This window comes from Prunus dulcis, unplaced genomic scaffold, assembly GCF_902201215.1.
Source record: "Prunus dulcis unplaced genomic scaffold, ALMONDv2, whole genome shotgun sequence".
NCBI classification, from domain to species: Eukaryota; Viridiplantae; Streptophyta; class Magnoliopsida; order Rosales; family Rosaceae; genus Prunus; species Prunus dulcis.
In genome coordinates, this window is record NW_023010206.1 from 9,152 (window position 1) to 15,900 (window position 6,749).

At 39.7% G+C, this 6,749-nt stretch overlaps 1 long non-coding RNA gene across 1 annotated transcript; it reads right to left on the reverse strand.

The window, feature by feature from the left end:
* Window positions 1–244: 244 nt before the first annotated feature.
* Window positions 245–1,932, reverse strand: LOC117613196. Its single transcript, XR_004583680.1, has 4 exons — window positions 938–1,932; window positions 743–850; window positions 491–662; window positions 245–381 (listed from the first exon to the last, which is right to left on the reverse strand). It is a non-coding gene; the product is annotated as an uncharacterized LOC117613196 (long non-coding RNA).
* Between the last annotated feature and the right edge of the window lie 4,817 nt (window positions 1,933–6,749).

Here is a 6,749-nt window from a genome sequence, read left to right on the forward strand (position 1 = left end):
AAAAATAAATTGTTGACTTCAGTTTTATACATAAACCGTTGTGTTTTTTCAGGTACATGTCATTTTTAAAATTTGCCATCGATGTTTTATTTCCATCTATCATAAGACAATGGTGATTTGTAATAATGAGACGTGTTAAGAAAAATGAGACATCGGTTTTTAGGATTTAAATTTAGCTTTTATGAATTACTCTCATAGTCTTTCATATAATTTAGTTCAATAATTACAAAAAAATTATGTACATTGTTAATAAACCCTAAACATTGTTAATAAAAATTATGTCAAATTCTCTATTTGCTTTGTAACAAATTCTGCCCATTCCAGCCTCACTTCATCAATGTCTACTTATATGTACTTGGCTGGTTCTTTTTTCTTGTTAAACTGCAAAAATAAGACAAAAATCAACGTGTTATTGGAATAAAAATGACGGTTATTGAAAAAAAGTCGTAGTATTAAAAAAAGAAATTAAATCTTAAATTATGTTTTTCACCTTCTTCTAAAATGCTAGGTCTGGATCATGAATTATATCTCTCATGAAACACATCAGGTAGTAGCCACACTCTACATTTGTTGGTTGTCAAGGAGTGTTGTGTAGAGTTTTCCATATGGCTGATTTACATGATGATTGTTTGCCTACGTGAGAGTTATACATTTTGATTGCACTATTTCAAGACAACAAAAAGTGTTAATTACAAATATTTTAGCCTACTAACACACATTAGAATGTAGTAAATCAACTTACGTATTCACTATATTTCTCATGCACTCGTCAACCGAGCGGTTTGGCAATGAATCCATATAATATACCATCTCCTTAGCTGGCCTCACAATAATCAACACCCAATGACCCCTACACATAATAAATCCATGTAGGTTAAATAGTTAGGTGCCAAGAAAAATTACAAAGAAAATAGGTTAAATAGTTAAGGGGACTAACCCTGGATTATAAGGCATGAAGAAAAATTGGTCCCCATTTGTCGTCTCCAGGCGGTCTGACAGATGTTTGGATTTGTAAGTTAACGATCCAGATTGAGCGCTAGCTTGTTTAGGGTCGACGAGGCCAACAAGGCTTACCATATTTGCCATTTTTAAATGGCTTATTTATGTACATGCTCCCTGTGCTTTCAAACTTGTCTCAGATTACCACTTGTGTTTGAAAACGTCTCAAAGTACCCTCTAACCTTTTAAAAACCGTCTCACGTTACCGCTTCCGTCAGTTTTTTAGCTGTTCTGTTACGAGCTTTGGGTCCCACTCCATTTTAACCTTTAAACTCTCTTCGAATAAGGGTTTCTCAATTCAAACAAAGGGGGAAATTGGGTGAGAAGGGGAAATAGGAGAAGAGGGCTTAGGGTTTGTGAAAGGGTGGGTTCGATTTTGGGAGAAGCTGGAGAAGAAATTAGGGGTTTGGCGTTAGACTTTAAGGCTAGAAAGTGTGAAGATGGTGGTGCTTAGAGAATCTGGAGGTTTTCAACCCATATGTAAGTGGACCCATTCTTACTCGATTTTCTTGATTTTGGCATGTGCATTGAACTGTTGTTAGGATTTTGTTTTTGTTTTTTGTATACTTTTTGGCTCTGTGGTGGTCTTGGTATGGTCGTTGTGTGGTCCTTGCATGTTCCTAGTTTGGTGTGTTGCCAGATTTTTTTTTGTTTTTTCATATACTTTTTTACTCTGTGCTGGCCCCAATATACCTTATGTGGTCCTTGGGTGTTCCTTGTATTATCCTTGTGTGGTCCTTGTTTTCTCTTTGTGTGTTTTTTTCCATTTGTTAAGTGAATCTTCCTCTTACGCAGATAAAGATGCTGATGAGGTTGTCACATTTAAGTTTTTCCATAGAGGTAAACTAGTTAAAAATAGAAAGGACAGTCAATGGTCTTATTTGGGTGGTGAAGTCAGTTGGTTTGATTACTGTGAGGTTGACTATATGTCCATGTTAGAGCTATTTGGAATTGCTAAAGATTTGGGATATGACGATGGGTATGATGTGAGTTTTTATGGTGAAGAGTTTGGAACTAGTAGACTCATTCAAATAATATATGATAGTACACTTTTAGCTTGTATAAGCATGGTACCTAAAAGCAATAGCAGGGTGATAGTTTTGTACTTGAAGGTAGTGAGCTTGACTTCAAGCCAAATGGGAATGATAGCAATGATCAAGAATATTCTTGTTCTGAGGATGATGATAGCAGTGATCCAGACTTTGAAGACAGTGACTATGCACAGAGTGATGAAGAGATTGACTTATTGAAGAATGATGATAAGTGGTTTGATGGTTATGTGGATCGTAGTTGCATTGACAATAATCCTAATGCAGAGGAAAATGATGAGTTAGACAATGGAGAAGAGTTGACAGGACCCGCCCCCGAATTCCCGAAAACCGGAGCGAATCCCGTCTCGTTACCGACATCTCCCCGATGCCAAGCCGACTTACTAAGAATCGAGACTTTCTACCAAAATTTTGGCAGAGTCTCCCCTGTAAATTGAACATTCCCCCAAAAAAAATTCAACCTGCTCAGTAACACAGTTTAAGGTACCCAACCAGCAGCATGCTTTAAAGCAAATAAACAGTTTACAACAAAGGCCTCCGGCCTCAAAGATCAAACCCTAGCAAGGGCGATAACAGAGCATATCTAAGGAATTTAAATACAACAAAAACGAAGTTCAAGGGAAACAGAAAGAAGAAATCCTACGAAGGCTCAAGGCTCGTGAGCACACGATCCGGCTCAGCTGCGGAACTCAGTTGACTACTGGCTGGGGGCGCAAAACAGAAAAATGTGAGTGGACAAAAATAAAGTTCAGTTCAGTGTAAACCAACATAATATAACCCCACTGTTTAATAAACCAAGCAAGAAATCCGAATGTATCCCAAATCATCAAAATCAAATAAATATTTATATATGTCAAAACCAAACCAATGCCGGATGCCAAGTCCGAAATCCAAACAGAACACTAAACAAACCCACCAATTAAATATTATAAGTCCCAAACCAAACTCTCGAAAGCGTACCCATTGGCACGACCGGCAAGGAAGTATCCTCACCGAAAAACAAGAATGAATGAATAGTTATATACATATGTAAATATATATTATATAGAGATATATATACATATATATAATAATAATATAAATATGACCAACACCTAGTTGTACCGGGGAAACAATCCAACCGGGGGATTGTTTGACTAGTCACCATGGCAGAGTCCCCATGAAGAGTCCTCAATTCACCATGTAACTAGGGAACGAGCCGTCCAACCGGGGGACTAACTCTCAGCCAGCACGTACAGTCGATACCCTCAAAACTTGTACGTCTGTGACCAGTCCTACGCGCGCAGACTACCCAATCAAGGGTCTACAGCAACATCCCGTCAAGGATGCCCCGAGTATCTCAAGTATCCGTATCCAAGTTCCAAATCAGGGGAGGTACATAGGGTAGTGCTTATAGCACTCCAAACTGACATTCTATACTCATCACTTTCCAAAATCTCATCTCAACAACCCAAGTACCCCACACATAGCCAAACATATATATAAATTCTCAAAATCCATATACATACTCAAGATACTCAAATATGTCAAAACCCAAATATATTACCAATACTTTATGAAAATAAAGAATTTAACTATTAAATATAACATGCATTTCAATGACTATTTAAATCATATGCATAAAATTCTCATTATAAAACCATGCTTATAAGTTGAAAACAAAGTCCACTCACAAGTAGTCCCACACTGCCTGACCCTGAGAGGGTCCTGCCTGCTGCGAATGCGTGGTCGGAGTACCTATTTCAGAATACAAATACGGGATTAATATAAAGGGTTTCGAACGAGAACTTGAATTAAAATCCTAATTTCCCGGGTTTCTAGCGAGTGTACGAGGAACGGAACAATCTGGAAGTTCCTAAGAGTTCCACAAGGTTTAAGACACAAGTCCCGTAAGTTTGGTCCAAAAAAAAAGGACGGTTAGATCGCTCACGGTCGAACGGTTATCGAAAAATCATCAAACTTTAAATTATTGAATCGGAACATCCAGGGCTCCGATTCATGATCCGTGAAATCCTACTCGTTCCTAGGAAAGTCTAGAGTAACATATATTGGAATGGAGTCGATCCAACGGTCGGAACCTATCGAACCCGGATAACGCACAAGATGCGAAAATCTGTTTGATAGTCATACGATGTCCAAATTGAGATCCATAAAATCCTACGCACTCGTGACAACCAGGAGATCGCATTAAGACAAAAATGTACGTTTGCTACAGTGCCCACGCGCCGCCACATGCGCTGGCAGCGCGTGGTTGTCCAAAGCGATAACCCTTCGTCGGAAAAACTCAACACCTCGGCTCAAGACTCCTACCCTAGGTACAACACCCTATTTGGAGTCACTTTTGTTCTTGGGCCTACCCCAAAAACTGACCGGAAGTGGCCGGAATCGGAAACCCAAAATCGGCCGAAACCTAAGTTGAAATTCAGCTGACCTATGCTCAAAATTAACGAAATCCTACCCAACCATCAGCTAGAGCATGGAAAATAGGTAGAAAACCATACCTTACTCGTCAAATTTGGTGGAGAAATGAGAGAGAACGAGAGGCCGAAAGTTGGGTAAAAATCTGTCAAAATCGCTACGTTTCGTGGCTGTTTCCGGCGACCACGGCGGCGGATCGAGGTGGTGGTGGGGTGGAATGGAAAGTAGGAAGTGTGGTGGTTCCAACGGAACCGGTGCCCCCGTGTGGTGGCGGTGGCGACAGTGCGAAGTTGTGCCGTCGCAAGCCAAAAATGAAAAAAAAGGGGGAGAGGTTTCTGGTTCGCAGGAGAGAGAGAGAGAGAGAGAGAGAGAGAGAGAGAGAGAGATATCTGGTTTTAAAAAAACAACTTCGAAATATTTACAGTTTTGCCATTGTCAAAGTTTTGATCGTAACTTCTTCGTTATAACTCCGAATCGAGCCCACTACGTGTCTACGGACTGAACTCAATACGATCTACCCAAAAATACCAGCCACTGCACCAAACTCTGTCCGGGTAATAAAATGACCAAAATACCCCTACCCCAAGGGTAAATCCGTAAATTTGAAAATTAACTTGAGAAATTTAATTTAGGAATTTAGTTTAGAGTCGGGGTGTTACAAGAGTCACCTACACTTACCTGCCCAAATAGCTCTTCAAGTGAAGATGATGCAGTAGGTGAAGTAAGAAGGAAGAAGAATAGGATGCCAAAAGGTGAAGATTTCAGACCTGAAATTGATATGGCAAACCCAGGTTTCAAAATAGGTTTAAAGTTTGCAACTGCCGAGTTGTTTAGAAAAGCTGTGAGGATATACTCCATTAATTGTGGAAGGGAGTTGATATTTATGAATAATGACCGTAACAAAATAAGAGTAGTATGTGAAGATGGCTACCCTCTTTGTTATCCATGCTTCAAGTGTTAGTGGTAGCACTTACCTGCAGGTGAAAACCTTTAATCCTACACATGTTTGTAGTAAGGGGACTAAAAATATACATGCCACTGCTGCCTGGTTGGCTGAAAGATATTCAGGGAAGTTAAGGCTCAATCCAAATTGGACTGGTTCTTCTTTTGCAGAGCAAGTTCACCAAGACTATGGTTATAGACCATCTAGAGCAACTTTGTACAGAGCAAGAGCCTTGGCAGTTGACATTGTAGAGGGGTCTTACAGTAAACAATATGAAGTATTGTGGGATTATTGTCATGAGTTAAGAACCAGAAATGTGGGAAGTACAGTTATCATTAAATCTGAAATGGAAGGTGATAGGCCAAGGTTTCAGAGAATTTACATCTGTCTTGCACCCTGCAATAGGGGTTTTTAGATGGTTGTAGGCATGTGGTTTGCTTGCATGGGTGTCATGTCAAAGGGCCTCACCCTAGGCAAGTGCTTTCTGCAATGGGAGTTGATGCAAACAACGGAATGTTTCCACTTGCCTATGCATATGTAGAGATTGAGAGCAATTCAACATGGCTGTGGTTTTTAGAATTATTGAGTGGTGATCTGAATATAACAAATAGCCATGGTTATGTATTTATGACTGACAAACAAAAATGGTTAATAGATGCTGTGGATGCTCTATTCCCTCATGCAGAGCATAGACATTGTTTGAAACATCTATATGGAAACTTCTATATGGAACATAGAGGTCTTGCTTTGAAACATCAAATGGAAGCAATTGCTAGGGCCACAACAGTGCCATGGTTTCATGCAGAGATGAGAAAGTTGTTGGAGTTGTCTAAACCTGCACATGATTGGCTTGCAGAGAAAGATCCTACGCATTGGAGTAGGGCATATTTCAAGAGTGATTCCAAGTGTGACATGCTTATGAACAACCTATGTGAGGCATTCAACAATAGCATAATGGATGCTAGAGACAAGCCTGTTTTGACTATGCTAGAAAGAATTCGGTTGTATATAATGTTGTTGATGGCTGGAATAAGGGTTTTCTGTGAGAAATGGCATGGACAAGTTGGGCCAAGAATTAGAAAGATATTAGAGAAAAACAAAGGAAAAGCTTAGTGGTGCATTCCTAAGGCTGCTGGACATAATAAGTTTGAAGTAATGCACCATAGTGGCCGCAACTTTGTTGTTGATTTGAATGCCCACGATTGTTCATGCCATGCTTGGGATTTGAATGGAATACCATGTTCGCATGCTTGTGCTGCAATAAGTTGGTTTCATGGGAATCCAGAGGACTTTTGTGATGCAGTGTACAAGAAAGAGGCTTATTTGAGAGCCTATGAACC